Here is a 20,574-nt window from a genome sequence, read left to right on the forward strand (position 1 = left end):
ATCACAGAAACTTTCGGTTTTGCTCATGCATTATGAACTCTAAACAGTCAGTTCAAATATGAATACTCATTTGGTTTTTATACTTGATTTATATGTGGATACCACATTTCTCTCTTTATTATTATTATTTTTAATAAAGTGCTGAAGTGGTAGGTAGATACAAGATAAAGGTAGAAAACATAGTTTAGTGTTGTAAGAGAGCAAATGTAGATGATCAGGTGTGTGCCTGTAGACTATGTGTTAATCCAAGCTAGACAAGGGCAATAAAACATCCACGTATGCAGAAGATTTCTCTCAGAACGGGGGGGTGAGGTTCTAAGCCTCACCTCTGTTGATCCCCAATTTCTCACCTGATGGCCCCCCTGCGACTGTGCCTGTCTTAGGTTGTTCCTCCCTTGAGGAATCTTACCTGTCTCTGGCTAACCAGTCATCTTCCGGGGCCATACAGGGAAATGTGAAGTTGGTAAGTGAGAGGGAAGCCTTATTGTTTGAAAAAGTTAGCTTTTTACTTCTTTGCATATTTATGCCCTGTGGCTTCTATGCCCAGCATTTGTCTTGAGGTATCTTTACCACTTGGAAGAATTATGATACTCGGTAAATTTGATATGAGGCACGAATTCTATTTAAGGGTTGTAATTAGGAAGGAAGAAGAAAAGCTATAGAAGTAGCAGGCGGAAGAAAACATGGGAAGATTGATTATTTCTTTGATATATTTTCTTGTAGAGTAACTTCAGCATGTATAGGTTTTAAGCTACTACTTAAATTGCACACACACATTAACATAATAGGAGTATAGTTACATAACCAAAGCATATCTGTAATTACCAGCCATCTCCAGTGAAACCAAGAACACCAGTTAGGCACCTTAGGCATTTGTGAAAACTTATCTATGATATGGTGGATATTGTCCAACTGAACTTGAACAGTCTGAGAGAAATCAGACAAATTAAAACAACCCATTCCTGGGGACTGTTCACATGCCATATGTTCTTTTAACAGTAAATCGTTTGTAGTTGTAAGACTTTGGAGCGCTACAATTTGCACTTCTCCAAATTCTTGGTTGAGTTCCAACAGTATAGATCCAGTCAAATTTGTTGTTTTACTGTATGCACAGGCCAGCTTAGATATCTCCTTCCTCATTGCCATGGCAAGTCCAGGAGCTGGTGGGATGAGTGCATCTACAGCTGTAGCAGTGCGTGGATCTTTGTTGGGGTTTTTTGATGATCATCTTCTGGCATGAGTCTTCCAGAGAGTGCTGATGTTGGAAGTTCTCTTTCATATCGTATCTTAGTTCATTTTCGGAGTAGCCCAATTAGGCTTTGATCCTCTGTATAAACACAAACAGACCCTTTGCCTACACTTTTATATGCCCTTTATACCCTTGTGTAGAACTCGTTGGAGGTTACCACACAGGAACTGCCCTTTTTTTTTTTTTTTTTGCTATCACTAATCTACACTTACATGACGAATATTATGTTTACTAGGCTCTCCCCTATACCAGGTTACCAGGTCTTCCCAATAAACCCCTTTACAGTCACTGTCCATCAGCATAGCAAAATGTTGTAGAATCACTACTTGCCTTCTCTGTGTTGTACAGCCCTCCCTTTTCTCCTACCCCCGCCATGCATGTTGATCTTAATACCCCCCTACTTCTCCCTCCCTTATCCCTCCCTACCCACCCATCCTCCCCAGTCCCTTTCCCTTTGGTACCTGTTAGTCCATTCTTGAGTTCTGTGATTCTGCTGCTGTTTTGTTCCTTCAGTTTTTCCTTTGTTCTTATATACCACAGATAAGTGAAATCATTTGGTATTTCTCTTTCTCCGCTTGGCTTGTTTCACTGAGCATAATACCCTCCAGCTCCATCCATGTTGCTGCAAATGATTGGATTTGCCCTTTTCTTATGGCTGAGTAGTATGCCATTGTGTATATGTACCACGCCTTCTTTATCCATTCATCTATTGATGGACATTTAGGTTGCTTCCAATTCTTGGCTATTGTAAATAGAGCTGCAATAAACATAGGGGTGCATCTGTCTTTCTCAAACTTGATTGCTGCGTTCTTAGGGTAAATTCCTAGGAGTGGAATTCCTGGGTCAAATGGTAAGTCTGTTTTGAGCATTTTGATGTACCTCCATACTGCTTTCCACAATGGTTGAACTAACTTACATTCCCACCAGCAGTGTAGGAGGGTTCCCCTTTCTCCACAGCCTCGCCAACATTTGTTGTTCTCTGTCTTTTGGATGGCAGCCATCCTTACTGGTGTGAGGTGATACCTCATTGTAGTTTTAATTTGCATTTCTCTGATAATTAGCGATGTGGAGCATCTTTTCATGTGTCTGTTGGCCATCTGTATTTCTTTTTTGGAGAACTGTCTGTTCAGTTCCTCTGCCCATTTTTTAATTGGGTTATTTGTTTTTTGTTTGTTGAGGCGTGTGAGCTCCTTATATATTCTGGACGTCAAGCCTTTATCGGATGTGTCATTTTCAAATATATTCTCCCATACTGTAGGGATCCTTCTTGTTCTATTGATGGTGTCTTTTGCTGTACAGAAGCTTTTCAGCTTAATATAGTCCCACTTACTCATTTTTGCTATTGTTTTCCTTGCCTGGGGAGATATGTTCAAGAAGACGTCACTCATGTTTATGTCTAAGAGGTTTTTGCCTAAGTTTTCTTCCAAGAGTTTAATGGTTTCATGGCTTACATTCAGGTCTTTGATCCATTTTGAGTTTACTTTTGTATATGGGGTTAGACAATGGTCCAGGTTCATTCTCCTACATGTAGCTGTCCAGTTTTGCCAGCACCACCTGTTGAAGAGACTGTCATTTCGCCATTGTATGTCCATGGCTCCTTTATCAAATATTAATTGACCATATATGTCTGGGTTAATGTCTGGATTCTCTAGTCTGTTCCATTGGTCTGTGGCTCTGCTCTTGTGCCAGTACCAAATTGTCTTGATTACTATGGCTTTATAGTAGAGCTTGAAGTTGGGGAGTGAGATCCCCCCTACTTTATTCTTCTTTCTCATGATTGCTTTGGCTATTTGGGGTCTTTGGTGTTTCCATATGAATTTTTGAATTATTTGTTCCAGTTCATTGAAGAATGTTGCTGGTAGTTTCATAGGGATTGCATCAAATCTGTATATTTCTTTGGGCAGGATGGCCATTTTGACGATATTAATTCTTCCTAGCCATGAGCATGGGATGAGTTTCCATCTGTTAGTGTCCCCTTTAATTTCTCTTAAGAGTGACTAGTAGTTTTCAGAGTATAAGTCTTTCACTTCTTTGGTTAGGTTTATTCCTAGGTATTTTATTTTTTTTTGATGCAATTGTGAATGGAGTTGTTTTCCCGATTTCTCTTTCTGTTGGTTCATTGTTAGTATATAGGAAAGCCACAGATTTCTGTGTGTTGATTTTGTATCCTGCAACTTTGCTGTATTCCGATATCAGTTCTAGTAGTTTTGGGGTGGAGTCTTTAGGGTTTTTCATGTACAGTATCATGTCATCTGCAAATAGTGACAGTTTAACTTCTTCTTTACCAATCTGGATTCCTTGTATTTCTTTATTTTGTCTGATTGCCGTGGCTAGGACCTCCAGTACTATGTTAAATAACAGTGGAGAGAGTGGGCATCCCTGTCTAGTTCCCGATCTCAGAGGAAATGCTTTCAGCTTCTCACTGTTCAATATAATGTTGGCTGTGGGTTTATCATAGATGGCCTTTATTATGTTGAGGTACTTGCCCTCTATTCCCATTTTGCTGAGAGTTTTTAACATGAATGGATGTTGAACTTTGTCAAATTCTTTTTAAGCATCTATGGAGATGATCATGTGGTTTTTGTCTTTCTTTTTGTTGATGTGGTGGATGATGTTGATGGACTTTCGAATGTTGTACCATCCTTGCATCCCTGGGATGAATCCCACTTGGTCATGGTGTATGATCCTTTTGATGTATTTTTGAATTCGGTTTGCTAATATTTTGTTGAGTATTTTTGCATCTATGTTCATCAGGGATATTGGTCTGTAGTTTTCTTTTTTGGTGGGGTGTTTGCCTGGTTCTGGTATTAGGGTGATGTTAGCTTCATAGAATGAGTTTGGGAGTATCCCCTCCTCCTCTATTTTTTGGAAAACTTTAAGGAGAATGGGTATTATGTCTTCCCTGTATGTCTGATAAAATTCCGAGGTAAATCCATCTGGCCCGGGGGTTTTGTTGTTTGGTAGTTTTTTGATTACCTCTTCAATTTCGTTGCTGGTAATTGGTCTGTTTAGATTTTCTGTTTCTTCCTGGGTCAATCTTGGAAGGTTATATTTTTCTAGGAAGTTGTCCATTTCTCCTAGGTTTCCCAGCTTGTTAGCATATAGGTTTTCATAGTATCCTCCAATAATTCTTTGCATTTCCGTGGGGTCCGTCGTGATTTTTCCTTTCTCGTTTCTGATACTGTTGATTTGTGTTGACTCTCTTTTCTTCTTAATAAGTCTGGCTAGAGGCTTAGCTATTTTGTTTATTTTCTCGAAGAACCAGCTCTTGGTTTCATTGATTTTTGCTATAGTTTTATTCTTCTCAATTTTATTTATTTCTTCTCTGATCTTTATTATGTCCCTCCTTCTGCTGACCTTAGGCCTCATCTGTTCTTCTTTTTCCAATTTCGATAATTGTGACATTAGACCATTCATTTGGGATTGCTCTTCCTTTTTTAAATATGCTTGGATTGCTATATACTTTCCTCTTAAGACTGCTTTTGCTGTGTCCCACAGAAGTTGGGGCTTAGTGTTGTTGTTGTCATTTGTTTCCATATATTGCTGGATCTCCATTTTGATTTGGTCATTGATCCATTGATTATTTAGGAGCGTGTTGTTAAGCCTCCATGTGTTTGTGAGCCTCTTTGCTTTCTTTGTACAGTTTATTTCTAGTTTTATGCCTTTGTGGTCTGAAAAGTTGGTTGGTAGGATTTCAATCTTTTGGAATTTTCTGAGGCTCTTTTTGTGGCCTAGTATGTGGCCTATTCTGGAGAATGTTCCATGTGCACTTGAGAAGAATGTATATCCCGCTGCTTTTGGATGTAGAGTTCTATAGATGTCTATTAGGTCCATCTGCTCTACTGTGTTGTTCAGTGCTTCCGTGTCCTTACTTATTTTCTGCCCAGTGGATCTATCCTTTGGGGTGAGTGGTGTGTTGAAGTCTCCTAGAATGAATGCATTGCAGTCTATATCCCCCTTTAGTTCTGTTAGTATTTGTTTCACATATGCTGGTGCTCCTGTGTTGGGTGCATATATATTTAGAATGGTTATATCCTCTTGTTTGACTAAGCCCTTTATCATTATGTAGTGTCCTTCTTTATCTCTTGTTACTTTCTTTGTTTTGAAGTCTATTTTGTCTGATATTAGTACTGCAAAGCCTGTTTTCTTCTCACTGTTGTTTGCTTGAAATATGTTTTTCCATCCCTTGACTTTTAGTCTGTACATATCTTTGGGTTTGAGGTGAGTTTCTTGTAAGCAGCATATAGATGGGTCTTGCTTTTTTATCCATTCTGTTACTCTGTGTCTTTTGATTGGTGCATTCAGCCCATTAACATTTAGGGTGACTATTGAAAGATATGTACTTATTGCCATTGCAGGCTTTAAATTCGTGGTTACCAAAGGTTCAAGGTTAGCCTCTTTAGTATCTTCCTGCCGAACTTAGCTCGCTTATTGAGCTTTTATATACACTGTCTGGAGATTCTTTTCTTCTCTCCCTTCTTGTTCCTCCTCCTCGATTCTTCATATGTTGGGTGTTTTGTGCTGTGCTCCTTCAAGGAGTGCTCCCATCTAGAGCAGTCCCTGTAAGATGTTCTGTAGAGGTGGTTTGTGGAAAGCAAATTCCCTCAGCTTTTGTTTGGGAATTGTTTAATCCCACCGTCATATTTGAATGATAGTCGTGCTGGATACAGTATCCTTGGTTCAAGGCCTTTCTGTTTCATTGTATTAAATATATCATGCCATTCTCTTCTGGCCTGTAGGGTTTCTGTTGAGAAATCTGACGTTAGCCTGATGGGTTTCCCTTTATAGGTGACCTTTTTCTCTCTAGCTGCCTTTAACACTCTTTCCTTGTCCTTGATCTTTGCCATTTTAATTATTATGTGTCTTGGTGTTGCCCTTCTTGGATCCTTTCTGTTGGGGGTTCTGTGTATTTCCGTGGTCTGTTCGATTACTTCCTCCCCCAGTGTGGGGAAGTTTTCAGCAATTATTTCTTCTAAGATACTTTCCATCTCTTTTCCTCTCTCTTCTTCTTCTGGGACCCCTATAATACGGATATTTTTCCTTTTGGATTGGTCACACAGTTCTCTTAATATTGTTTCATTCCTGGAGATCCTTTTGTCTCTCTCTATGTCAGCTTCTATGCGTTCCTGTTCTCTGATTTCAATTCCATCAATGGCCTCTTGCATTCTATCCATTCTGCTTATAAACCCTTCCAGAGTTTGTTTCATTTCTGCGATCTCCTTTCTGGCATCTGTGATCTCCTTCCGGACTTCATCCCATTTCTCTTGTGTATTTCTCTGCATCTCTGTCAGCATGTTTATGATTCTTATTTTGAATTCTTTGTCAGGAAGACTGGTTAGGTCTGTCTCCTTCTCTGGTGTTGTCTCTGTGATCTTTGTCTGCCTGTAGCTTTGCCTTTTCATGGTGATAGGAATAGTCTGCAGAACTGGGACGAGTGACGGCTGGAAGGACTTCCTTTCTTGTTGGTTTGTGGCCCTCCTCTCCTGGGAGAACAGCGGCCTCTAGTGGCTTGTGCTGTGCAGCTGCGCGCAGACAGTGTTTCTGCTTCCTGCCCGGCTGCTATGGAGTTAATCTCCGCTGTTGCTGTGGGCGTGGCCTGGCTCGGGCAGCTACTCCAAAATGGTGGAGTCGCGTTGGAGCAGGAGCTGCTGGGAGGCTATTTATCTACGTAAGGGGCCTCCCTGCTCCCTGCAGCCCAGGGGTTAGGGTGTCCAGAGATCCCGGATTCCCTACCTCTGCATTAAGTGACCCGCCCTGCCCCTTTAAGACTTCCAAAAAGCACCCGCCAAAACAAAACAACGACCACCAAAAAAAAAAAAAAAAAAAAAAAAAAATTATTAAATTAAAAAAAAAAAATAAAAGTTTTAAATTGAAAAAAAAAAAAAAAGGTGGTCATTCGTTTTTCTTTATTCTCTGGTGCCAGCCTCAGGCCTCTGCTCACCGGTCTTTCTGCCCTGTTTCCCTAGTATTGGGGTCCCTATCCCTTTAAGACTTCCAAAAAGCGCTCGCCAAAACAAAACAGCAATAAAGCAAAAAAAAAAAAATGGTCGCGCGCTTTTCTTATGTCCTCTGTCGCCCAGCCTCCAGTGCCTGCTCACTGTTCTTGCTGCCCTGTTTTCCTAGTATCGAGCGCCCTGCACTCTGGCCCGGATGGCTGGGGCTGGGTGTTCGGCAGTCCTGGGCTCCGTCTCCCTCCCGCTCTGCCTGCTCTTCTCCCGCCGGGAGCTGGGGGGAGGGGCGCTCGGGTCCCGCGGGGCCGGGGCTTGTATCTTACCCCCTTCGCGAGGCGCTGGGTTCTCTCAGGTGCGGATGTGGCCTGGATATTGTCCTGTGTCCTCTGGTCTTTATTCTAGGAAGGGTTGTCTTTGTTATATTTTCATAGATATATGTTGTTTTGCGAGGAGATTTCTGCTGCTCTACTCACGCCGCCATCTTCCGCCCCTCCTCCAGATGATGCTTTTAATGTGTAATGTTTTCTTTCTTATTCACACCTTGTTTATTGGGATATTTCTCCCATTTAGCCAGTTTCACCCATTGCCTCAAGAGACATTCATACTGTTACAGAATGCAAAAAAGAGTCAATGTTTAACTTTTGAATCTAAAATAGGATCTCAAAGCCCATCAAATGAAGATATTCTTCAGACTCAAGCATTCAGTTGTGAACCCCACAGACAACAGGGATTTCAGGAAATTGCATAAGAATAGCTTCTTTCTACACCCAAAATTGTTGCATATTTTCAAGGCAAAATCAAAAGATTGAGAGAAAATATAGACAGCGCCTTTAGTTCTGCGTGTGGAAGCTCCATGGACCTTGGAGAAACAACAATAGCTAGTGAAAATGATTATAACACACACACACGTTTAAATTCTCTAAAAATTCTCTTATGGGCATATAGCAAATGAAGGAAATTTGAGAAATTACACTGTACCTTAGGAGGAACGGCAAGGGCCACAGACACTCGAGCCACAAACCGCTTTCTCTGCTCCAACCTTCCCCCGCCCCCGCCCCCGCCCCCACCAAGTGGGACGGACGCTGCCTTCTGGGTAAGGGTGCCCCAGCTCGCAGCGCTCCCTCTCCCCGGACACCCAGCCAAGGGCTCCAGCCCGTCTCTGGGAGGGGCAGGGCGCCAGCATTTCCCACTCCTCCAGCAGCAGTTGCAGAGGCTGCGCCCCAGGTGAGCGCAGCCGGAGGATGGAGGCTCCTTCCTCCCCCAGCTCTCACGCATGGGGCAGAGGCCCTGCCCAGCCATCGTGGGGTGGAGAGAGGGGTACTGACCACCCTGTCCCCAGCTCACATCCCCAGAGGGAGAGGCAAACCAAGGAGAACAGAGGCTACCACCAGGGCCCAGGGGCTGCTCAGAGGCAGGTGTGTCGCTTTGTGAGGAGCGGACCACTCTCCCTGCAGTGGAGCAGCGGCTCAGCGATTTGCCCAGAGAGGCAGAACAGGGAGCTCGGAAGCCCCTCCCGAGGATAGTGGCTTCATCTGGAACGGAGTTTGCAGAAGTCCAAACTCACTGGTACTCTTGAACACAGCAGTGATTTTGGTGGCAAACAATTAAGTGGAGGCTGGAAGCTCCATGAAAGCAACAAGGTAAACTACGGTGAACCAGGAAAAGAGAAGGCTTATAAGTGCTCTCTCAGGGTCAGAACAACCTCAAAAACTGGTGTCAAAAACTACTGCAGCAAAGGGGTGCACATCTAACTGGATAATACTGTAGAGCAATAGACGCCCCAGGTTATTGTCAAAATTACAGAGTAACCTGCAGCCTAAGAGCTGGGTGGGTTGCCAAGAGGCAGAGAGCTAAACAGAGAGACAGGGAAGGGGACGATTAGAAAGAGCCCAGTTAACACCACTGTCCTCCTCAGATGACTATGTGCAGGCCCAAGGCTGCATGCCCTGATGACAGGCAACACTGGAGGCTTCACAGCGTGGGGGAAAAAGATTCCCAGGACAGTCACCTACCAACTAACCTAACAAGCAATGACAAAGCCTTGGTGCCTAGAGTTGCTACAATATATTAGCTCAAGCATAGTTTTCTAGAAACAGGAAAACATGAAACATACACAGGCGTAAAAAACGCAAACAACAGAAATTGCCCAGCAAGAGTCCTAATGTCAGCCTCAGCGGAGGAAGTTTTCAGAGCACCTATCACAGACGTGTTCAAGAGCTAGAAAACCATGATTCAAGAAGTAAAGAAAAGCATGATAACAATGTCTCTTCAAAGAGACAATATCAATAAACAGAGAAAAATTATAAAAAAGAACCAAATGAAACTCTACAGTTGAAAAGTACACTAACTGGGAGTTATTCAACAGAGGGGTTAATGGACTGAATGGTGTTCCCCTAGAATTCACATCTACCTGTAACTTCAGAATGTGGCTACTGTGGACTGAGCTGTGTGTGTCCCACTCAAAGTCGTACGTTGCAGCCCTAACTCCTGATGTAACTGTATTTGGAGACAGGGCCTTTACAGAAGTAATGAAGGCTAGTGGGTCATAAAGGCAGGGCCCTGATCTGCTGGATGAGTGTCCTTATACGAAGAGGAGGAGAGAGCAGAGCTCACTCTCTCTGCCATGTGAGGATGGAGAAGGTGGCCATCTGTAAGCCAGGAAGAGAGCCCTCGCCAGTGCCTTGGCTGACACCTCAACCTTGAACTTCTCAGTCTCAAGAACTGAGAGGAAACAGATTTCTGTTGTCCAAGCTCCCTGGTCCATGCGGTTTTGTTCTGGGCTTTGCTGACTAATACAGTGAATGGACACAGCGTCTTTGCAGATGTAGTTAGTTAAGGATCTCAAAATGAAATCATCCTGGATTTGGGGTGATGTCTAAGCCTAACGACTAGTGTCCCTGTAAGAAGAAGACACACAGACATGCAGGAGAGACAGAGGAAATGCCTGCAGATGGAAGCAGAGACTAGAGTTATGCTGCCACCGGCCAAAGAGCGTCAGGAGACACAGAAGCTAGAGGAAGCAGGGCAGGACTGTCCCCAAGAGCCTCTGGAGGAAGCGTGACAGGGCTGGTGCCTGGACGTGAGACTTCTGGCCTCAGAACTCCGAGGGAATAATTTTCTGTTGTTTTAAACCACCCAGTCTATGGTCATTTGTAATGACAGGCCTAGGGGATGAATGGAGGGGCTTTCGGTAGGCAGAAAATGCCCCCCGCCCAAAGATGTCCACATCCTAATCCTAATCCTAAAGAGGTTCTAGGGGAGGCCCCATTTCCTTTCCTTTTCCAGCTTCTACAGGCTCCCCATATTCTTTGCCTTGCGGCCCCTTCCTCCATCTTCAGTTGGTGGAATAACACTTTCTCTCTCTCAATGTGCTTCCATCACAAGGCTTTTGTGTATGCCTTCCTAGTACAAGGGCTCTTGTGATTACATTAAGACTCCACAGATAGGATACAGGATAATCTCATCTCAAAACCCTGAATATAATCACATCTACAAAGTTCCTTTTGCCATATAAGGTAACATTCACAGGGGTTGGTGTACGGATATCTCTGGGGGCTGTTCTTAGCCTATTACAATACACATCCAAAGATCTCAATGTAGTCCAAGTAGAATAAACACAAAGAGATCCAGACACAGACAGATCATAGTAACAATGCTGAAAGCTGGAGACAAGAAAAAACCTTCAAAGCAGTGAGAGAAACTAAACATGATGTACAAGTGAAACCCAGTAAGATTAACAGATGACTACAGCAAAAGACACCATCAATAGAACAAAAAGGATCCCTACAGTATGGGAGAATATATTTGAAAATGACACATCCGATAAAGGCTTGACGTCCAGAATATATAAAGAGCTCACACGCCTCAACAAACAAAAAACAAATAACCCAATTAAAAAATGGGCAGAGGAACTGAACAGACAGTTGTCCAAAAAAGAAATACAGATGGCTAACAGACACATGAAAAGATGCTCCACATCACTAATTATCAGGGAAATGCAAATTAAAACTACAATGAGGTATCACCTCACACCAGTAAGGATGGCTGCCATCCAAAAGACAAACAACAACAAATGTTGGCGAGGCTGTGGAGAAAGGGGAACCCTTCTACACTGCTGGTGGGAATGTAAGTTAGTTCAACCATTGTGGAAAGCAGTATGGAGGTACATCAAAATGCTCAAAACAGATTTACCATTTGACCCAGGAATTGCACTCCTAGGAATTTACCCTAAGAATGTAGCAATCAAGTATGAGAAAGATCAGTGCACCCCTATGTTTATCGCAGCACTATTTACAATAGTCAAGAATTGGAAGCAACCTAAATGTCCATCGATAGATGAATGGATAAAGAAGATGTGGTACATATACACAATGGAATACTACTCAGCCATAAGAAAAGGGCAAATCCAATCATTTGCAGCAACATGGATGGAGCTGGAGGGTATTATGCTCAGTGAAACAAGCCAAGCGGAGAAAGAGAAATACCAAATGATTTCACTTATCTGTGGAATATAAGAACAAAGGAAAAACTGAAGGAACAAAACAGCAGCAGAATCACAGAACTCAAGAATGGACTAACAGGTACCAAAGGGAAAGGGACTGGGGAGGATGGGTGGGTAGGGAGGGATAAGGGGGGGGATAAGTACGGGGGTATTAAGATTAACATGCATGGGGGGGTAGGAGAAAAGGGAGGGCTGTACAACACAGAGAAGGCAAGTAGTGATTCTACAACATTTTGCTATGCTGATGGACAGTGACTGTAAAGGGGTTTATAGGGGAGACCTGGTATAGGGGAGAGCCTAGTAAACATAATATTCGTCATGTAAGTGTAGATTAGTGATACCAAAAACAAAACAAAACAAAACAAAAAGGGCAGTTCCTGTGTGGTAACCTCCAATGAGTTCTACACAAGGGTATAAAGGGCATATAAAAGTGTAGGCAAAGGGTCTGTTTGCGTTTATACAGAAGATCAAAGCCTAATTGGGCTACCCCAAAAATGAACTAAGATACGATATGAAAGAGAACTTCCAACATCAGCACTCTCTGGAAGACTCATGCCAGAAGATGATCATCAAAAAACCCCAACAAAGATCCACGCACTGCTACAGCTGTAGATGCACTCATCCCACCAGTTCCTGGACTTGCCATGGGAATGAGGAAGGAGATATCTAAGCTGGCCTGTGCATACAGTAAAACAACAAATTGGACTGGATCTATACTGTTGGAACTCAATCAAGAATTAGGAGAAGTGCAAATTGTAGCGCTCCAAAATCTTACAACTACAGACTATTTACTGTTAAAAGAACATAAAGGATGTGAACATTCCCCAGGAATGGGTTGTTTTAATTTGTCTGATTTCTTTCAGACTGTTCAAGTTCAGTTGGACAATATCCACCATATCATAGATAAGTTTTCACAAATGCCTAAGGTGCCTAACTGGTGTTCTTGGTTTCACTGGAGATGGCTGGTAATTACAGGTATGCTTGGTTATGTAACTATACTTCTATGATGTTAATGTGTGTGTGCAATTTAAGTAGTAGCTTAAAACCTATACATGCTGAAGTTACTCTACAAGAAGATATGTCAAAGAAATAATCAATCTTCCCATGTTTTCTTCCACCTGCTACTTCTATAGTTTTTCTTCTTCCTTCCTAATTACAACCCTTAAATAGAATTCGTGCCTCATATCAAATTTACCGAGTATCATAGTTCTTTCAAGTGGTAAAGATACCTCAAGACAAATGCTGGGCACAGAAGCCACAGGGCATAAATATGCAAAGAAGTAAAAAGCTAACCATTTCAAACAATAAGGCTTCTCTCTCACTTACCAACTTTACATTTCCCTGTATGGCCCCAGAAGATGACTGGTTAGCCAGAGACGTGTAAGATTCCTCAAGGGAGGAACAACCTAAGACAGGCACAGTCGCAGGGGGCTCATCAGGTGAGAAATTGGGGATCAACAGAGGTGAGGCTTAGAACCTCACCCCCCGTTCTGAGACAAATCTTCTGCATACGTGGATGTTTTATTGCCCTTGTCTAGCTTGGATTAACACATAGTCTACAGGCACACATCTGAACATCTACATTTGCTCTCTTACAACAATAAACTATGTTTTCTACCTTTATCTTGTATCTACCTACCACTTCAGCACTTTATTAAAAATAATAATAATAAAGAGAGAAATGTGGTATCCACATATAAATCAAGTATAAAAACCAAATGAGTATTCATATTTGAACTGACTGTTTAGAGTTCATAATGCATGAGCAAAACCGAAAGTTTCTGTGATGACTGCCCTTGTACTGTTCACTATTTAACTTATTCATTATGTAAGAATTTGTTCTACATGTAAAAACTTGTTTGTTATGCCTCAGAAGATTGGAGACTGACAAAAATTAGTCTTGGGGTGGATTAATGATTGTGCATTGAGCATTGACTCCCCTATACAGAATTTTATTGTCGTTAACAACCATTTGATCAATAAATATGAGAGATGCCCTCACACGCACACACACACACAAAAAAGGACAGACTTCCAATGGTAAAATAAATAAGTAACTGGGATGTAACGTATAGCATAAGGAATATAGTCAAGATATTGTAACAGCTTGGTAGGGTGATAGCTGGAACCTAGAATTATGTATATAAATGTTTTATCACTGTGTTGTACACTTGAAACTAATGTAATGTAATACTGTGCGTCAACTACCCTTCAATAAAAAATAATTATCTAAAAAAAAAATAAAAATAAAAATAAAACAATCCTGGGACTAAAAAAAAAAAAAAGAAAAAGAGATTAACAGATGACTTCTCATCAGAAAGAATGGAGGCCTGAAGGCAGTAGGAAGACATATTGCAAGTCCTGAATGAAAACAATACTGTAACAAAAGTTCTATACCTGGCAAAACTATCCTTCCAAAATGAAGGGTAAAGTAGACATTTTAATATCAGTAAAAACATGGAGAGTTCATTGCTAGCAGACAAACCCTACAAGAAGTACCCTAATAAGGGTCCTTGAGTTTGAAATGACAAGATACTAGGCAGTAACTCAAATCCACAGTAAGCAATAAAGAACATTGGTAAGGGTGTATGTACATAAGTAAATATAAAAGAGAATCTAGGATTTTTTTCTCTTTGACTTAAATGATGATTGTATAAAGCAATAGTTATATATCTATGTTGATGGGTACCTGTGAAGATATAATTTCTGATGATAACAACACAAAAGGAGGAAATGGAACTATGTGAGGATGAAGTTTTTGTATACTATGGAAATTAAGGTGTTAGCTGATGTTACAATGGCAACAATACTGCAATGTAAATGTATCGAATCCACTCATTATACACCTTAAACCCACACAATGTTGCATGCCAAATACATCTCAATAATTTCTTTCACATGAGGACCAACCAAGCAGTCAGATACAGGCTGAACTTGGTGATTGAAGCTGGGAAGATCAGTGTGATGCAGTGAAAAAGCAACAGGCTGAAAGTCAGCATTCTTGGCTCGAGTTGGGAGATGCCTCCAACTGGCAAGTGACTTTGGACATTACTGAACTCATCTACCTGGCCTGTGAAGGAGCTGAGCTAGATAACTAGTTAAGGTTTCTCTGAGATCTGAAAGCCTGATTCTCAGGTGTTGTATGCCCAGTGGGGGAAGTGTCTGCCACTTGCTGGCCAAGTTCAAACAGGCATTGTCTTTCAAGAGCTGGAACCTCTCCTCTCTCCCTGGTCACACCCCCAGAAGCTGGGCTGAGGACACCTAGATAGGAAGCACAGTTACCTGTGATATGTTGATGATTCTTGCTTTTGCAGCTACATTTTCCAATGAGCTCACGAGTGTACACATCACTGTGACAGGCGGCACAGTAAAAGGCGGCTCTGGACAAAGGAAGCAGATCAAGTATGATTTATGCGAGGCTCAACACTAAGCAAGGCGCTGACAGTCTGCCTGCCATTAAGCTGCATCCGTTTAGGACTTTCTCTCCACAAAGTAATACCAAAAAATTACCTTTTGACATCCTTTGTAGATTCGGTGATAAAGAACCCTAATGTATTCTTATGCAGTCTAACTTCTGCAGGTGGATTTAATATCAGACCACTGGAAACAGAAACTAATAATACCATAATTTTTCATGGAAACAGAAAACAAATATACAGTAATTTTTCAAGTTTCTCTGGCAATATTTGGTGTTTCATTCTGTCATTACCAATGGATTCTCTAAGCTGCAGCGTTAATAAGACTCAATTCCCTATTACTGCCCAATATAGTAGAAAATTTAAATTTGATGGCAGTTGATTCTTTGATGCTGAATATGTGGGCAGTGGGCCAAGGTCACAACCTAATTGCTAAGCTGCACAAGTCAAACCACCTCAGAAGCAGGAAGCCTCGCGAACTCGGGCTATCCAATGCCAAACAGGCCAAGGTCACACAGTTGCTAGTCTTCCTGTCATCCTGCTGGTGTTCATCCTCACACTAGTTACCCTCTCAGATTAAATGACATCGAATTAATCCGCTGGATTCAAAAGTGATTAAACTTGTATGTCTGACTTCTTTGTCTTGATTACAAGATTTCGGGGAGCAGGAACCACATGAGTTGCTTCTATTTCTATATTACTCAAACATTTTGATTTTCCATTTCTTCTGGCTTGTGTGCTTGAAAATGCTGTCTTACAAACTGCACCCATGATACTCCCTGGTGCAGTTCTCCAATTTGACTATTTGAGTTCCTCACATTTTTCCCTATGTGTGTCAGCATCTCCCAGTTTTATTTCCTTTAATTCTGACCTCCAGCACGGTGAAGCATCATAACCTTGTAACTCCCCTCGCTTTGGTGTGCATGATTCAAGTACTCCCTTCCTCCTTTAAAACACACTCCTTTTCTATCACACTGGGAAGAGGTCAAGTCTTAATTTTGGCAAAACTTACCCTATTGTTCTGGTCCTCTGAGGTAATGTGCAAGTTAGAGCCTTATAAACACCAGAGGAATTGTACCAAATGCCCTATGCCAAGAGTAGGAAGATTCTGAATGGCAGTGTTCAGGTAGTTCATTACCTGAGGCACTGGATGCATTTTCTGAGCATTTACTGACTGTTATTAATGAGTGGGATGATTGCTTTTAATTTTGAAAGGAAAAGAACATGGATTTGTGCCCACCCTAAATATCAATGGTTGATATTCTCTAATAAATAAACATACTTAGTTGTATCTTCACTTTTTTTTTTAGAGTCCTTTAACTCTTGCTAAACATTTAGTTATGAAGATACTGTCATGGTTGTATTTGAAAGAAGAGATGAACTTCTTTGGAAGATAGGCCCAAGCTGACATTATTGCCTGACACCCCCTTCATGAAAGCTGGCCACTTGCTCCCTTAGGGAAATGTTCACCATTAGCACAAACTCAGGTCACGATCTGACTGGGGTCAGACCCGGCTTTACCTCTTAGCAGGTGACATGTTATTCCCTGTGCCAAACCCTCATGATGATGCAGGTCTATTGTAAGTCTTAGTAGAGTCTATTCAAGAGTATCAATAAGAACAGGAAATAAGGGGTGGCAGAAAGATAAGCTTTCCCCCAGTCTCTCAAAATACTTGCCTAAAATCCAGCTGTGGAGACACTCTACGCTACTTTCCTTTCATTTAGTGTGGCTACAGTGGGTTTAGTACAGCTTGTTGATCAGAACTGAGCTCAGATTCTGGCTCTACCACTTGGTGGGTGGTGTGAGTTTGGAAAAATTACTTCACATTCATGGGCCTCCGCTTCCTCCTCTGTAAAATGGGACTAATAACTGTACCCAGTGTTGTGAGGATTCCAGAGTCAGTGTAAGTGCCTTTAGCACTGTTGTTCATGAACTAGCAGTCTCATATATGAGATTTCTATTATCAAAAACATTGCCAAATCAGGATTAATCCCTTTGAATCACATGATATTCTGGTGAGAAACCAAAGGTGAACCTATGTTGGAGTAGGTTCCTCTTTCACTGGTGGTAGATGTGTGCTAAGCAGTAAATAGCACCAGAACCTCTTGAATACATGTGGAAGTTAGTTCTTAATAAATATTCATGTTTCTGGTGTATGAGGTCCTAATAGCCATCCTAATAAAGTTTACAGAAATCAGTTGGAAAGGATCTTAAAAGAATTTGGTCCAGTAGTTACCATACACCAGTGAATAAATTGACTATGCCATAAAGACTTAAAAAATTCTCAGGCCCTACCCTCGGAGGTTTTGATTTTGCAAGTCCTGAAGTGGGCTTTTACAGTCTACCTGTCTTTAAAGCTTCAGAAATACCTCTGATGCAAAGCCCAGGTTGTTGAAGGTCCAAGGTATTGACACCTGACCAAGTTTTGGGCCAGTCTGAGACCCAAACTCCCTTATAACTCTTAAGACTCCATTTTTTTTGTACCATGACCTATTTCTAGCAGTTGTGTGTAGGTTTAGATTTTGAGCTTTTCTTGAGCATAGCAGGGTTGTTAAATAAAATTTATCCAGCCAGACCAGACAATACTATTTGTTATTTTCTCCATAATGGCTTCCTTCATACAGTACCCCTTGATTTCTTTTGCCCAGATACCTTCTGCATCCTCTCTACTTAAGAAGATCTTTTCTTCTTTCCAACTTTTCATATAAAATCATTCCTTTGTAGCCTGGTATCATTCAAAATTATTGAATTTTGACTGTTTCCCTATAATTCTAGGGTCCCTGATAAAAGTCAGTTTTAGAACTGGAAGGAGTCTTAGGTATTAATTAATATGACTTCCTCATTTTTCCAGATGATGAACATTTCTCTAAGGCCACAGGCTAGCAAAATCCTAATACTAATTTTCTGCCTCCAATTCAAGTTTGCTAAAAAATACACATATGCCAACATAAAATAGTCTCTCCTGTTCTCCATCCCATTTACGCTCAACTTTTTCTTATTTTTCAGAATCTTTTATCTCCGTATCTTTGCCACTGATTCTCTGTCCTAGATTTTTCATTTTTATTACATGGCAACTTCTCTTGTCATATTATCCAATATGGATTCTCAAGAAAAGCAAATGGTCTGGTAATGTTACCCCTTTCCTTTATCTACCCTATCAACAGTAGATCTTGCCTAATATGGCATTGGAATTCTCATTTTGCTAATTTCAGCAAGGTAGTCTGGTGTTTGAGTCAGCAGCTATAAGATGGGAAGGATAATATGATACCCAAGTTGGGTTTTTCTAGACATGGCTGTTCAAGACTGTTCTTTTTAAACATACTAGTTTTCATTCTAACTGTATGCTACAAAGAAAAAAAATATTCATGGCTTCTGTCCAGTATCAGAAGCATTCATAAATTCAAATGAACTCAAGAGCCATCCTGATCAATGGGAATGAGAATGTTCTAGACAGCAGTAGGTTTCTAGAGAAATAGGAGATGTCAGTGGAGAGGGATTTCTCTCAAAAAGGTATGTGGCTTGACGGGGATGGGGGCAGTTGGGTAAAAAATCTCTGACATTCATGTAAGAGCCTCCGGAATTTCTTATGCTCTGCTCGTATCCTGCCCCCGCTGCCCTGAGAATCACCATCACCCTGTTCTGACACGGCAGGACAGAATCTTGAAAGCCCAGAATCTCAGATCAAAGTCTGGGATTATTCTATAGACTCTGAAACCCTGTGGCTGTGGGGAGTCAGAGCCAGTTCAGAAGCACTCCTCAGAGGGCCATCCAGCAAAAACAAAATGAATACACAAACAAGTCCGCCCTGCTAAAAAGGACCGGGCTTATCATCCAATCCAGGCACCCCCCGCCCCTTCCCAAAGATTCAGGTGCCTCTCTTGTCCTTTCCCCTTCAAACTCCTCCCCTGACTGGACTCACCTCGCTTGGCAGTTCACACCACCACGTAAATCCCCATTACTAGAGAAACTGGCTTAATGCTGCTAATCTAAATGTTTCTGTTTTTGAAGGAGGGTAAAAAATGATAGCCACTAGGATAGAGAAGACTTCCTGAGCTAGTTTTTAAGAGATCAGAAAGAGAAACAGGAAGACAGGATGGATTTTGGACTTTGATAGTAGAATCAGGGAGCTCAAGTAAATTAGTTAGATTAGATCTAATCTAAATTTAAGCTTAAGGCAATGTTCTGTGCCCAGAACCAACTGGAAATGCTCTTCAGACTACAATTTCTCACCATGTAATCATTGGAACTCATGGCATTGACCTAAGCCCTTTTAATCTGGGTATTCATAAATTTTAATTTAATACTTGGAAAAATCAGGTTATGTGATTATTCTCACTTTATTGATGCAGAAACTAACAGTCAGAGAAAATAACTGCCTAATCCAAGAAAAATGGGACATAGGACGCTGGAGTCCAGGCCATTAAACCTAAATTAGTAGTTTACCACAGACTTTCAAGTACCAGAGCAGAGAACAGCATTAAGAAATCTTGCCCTGACTCTGCCCAGTTTAGGATTTCTGGAAGTAGGTTTCAGACTTCATTTCCAAAAAAAAATGGTGACCACAAATCTCTCTCAATTTCTGTATTCCAAAAGCCATTTTATGGTGAATATTGACAGGTAACCATCCTCAGTGAGGTGGTTATAGCTTCAGAGATAACAAAAAGAAAACCATGGCAGGGCTGGTTGTGTACCTCCACCCGTGTACACCTCCATGGAAGAGACGAGGTCTTCATACAGAGCTCCTAATCCTTTCACTCTCTCCAGCCATGGAGACTAAAATCACATCCACCTGAACAGATACTGCAGTTATCCTCCACTTTCTAAGGACACAACAGAGGCAAAGCCAGTGTCCTTACACACCACTTCACAGTCAGACACAGTGGCCACTAAGTGAGGGAGAAAGCAGGTCAGTGGGCAGCATAAAGCTCATTCTCTCTGGCCCAGTGATTACTTCCGTGTGCCTGTAAAGGACCTCCTTACAGTCACAGAAGGAATTACAGGAGAATTCCATTTTCTAGTTGGTGTTTTGCCAACCACAGCATCTTTCACCTCTTTCACTTTCCTTAGCACAAGGGACAAGATCAGAAAATTGTAAAATTTTTAAATTGATGGAACAAAGGAAATGAAGTGCAAAGAGAGGCCAAGAGGGAATTTGAGTATGCGAAAAGGCATATGCGGGCTCATAATTAAATGGAGAGAAAGGTCGCTCTCTGGAGAGGCTTTGCACAATTGGATACTGGGCCCTGCTGAGCATTAGAACACCTTTCCTGGAACATTTCATTGGAATGGCATTTTGGAAGGCCGTACTCTTTCCTGGAAAAGTTCCTCCCAGTAGTCCCTTCTAGATGCTTATTTTATCTCAAACAAAGGTATCAAAGGACCTGATGTGGGAGTTTGCACAGATACCCAAAACGAGATACAGGGCACAGGGCTAAGACCACAGGTCACAGAATTCT

At 41.6% G+C, this 20,574-nt stretch overlaps 1 protein-coding gene across 2 annotated transcripts in view; it reads right to left on the reverse strand.

Moving 5' to 3' along the window:
• The window catches only part of LOC118919330 (potassium channel subfamily U member 1-like), a 64,582-nt gene extending 44,524 nt beyond the window's left edge, over positions 1-20,058 (reverse strand). Inside the window, exons 1-3 of one of the 2 annotated variants that reach the window (XR_008998713.1) lie at positions 19,810-20,058; positions 15,212-15,301; positions 14,984-15,081 (exon numbers count right to left, since the gene is read on the reverse strand). The gene's annotated coding sequence lies outside the window, so the exon portion shown is untranslated. The remainder of the gene's footprint in view (positions 1-14,983; positions 15,082-15,211; positions 15,302-19,809) is intronic. The other variant, XR_008998714.1, reaches the window with a different exon arrangement.
• Positions 20,059-20,574: the final 516 nt, after the last annotated feature.

This window comes from Manis pentadactyla, chromosome 7, assembly GCF_030020395.1.
Source record: "Manis pentadactyla isolate mManPen7 chromosome 7, mManPen7.hap1, whole genome shotgun sequence".
Lineage (NCBI taxonomy): Eukaryota > Metazoa > Chordata > Mammalia > Pholidota > Manidae > Manis > Manis pentadactyla.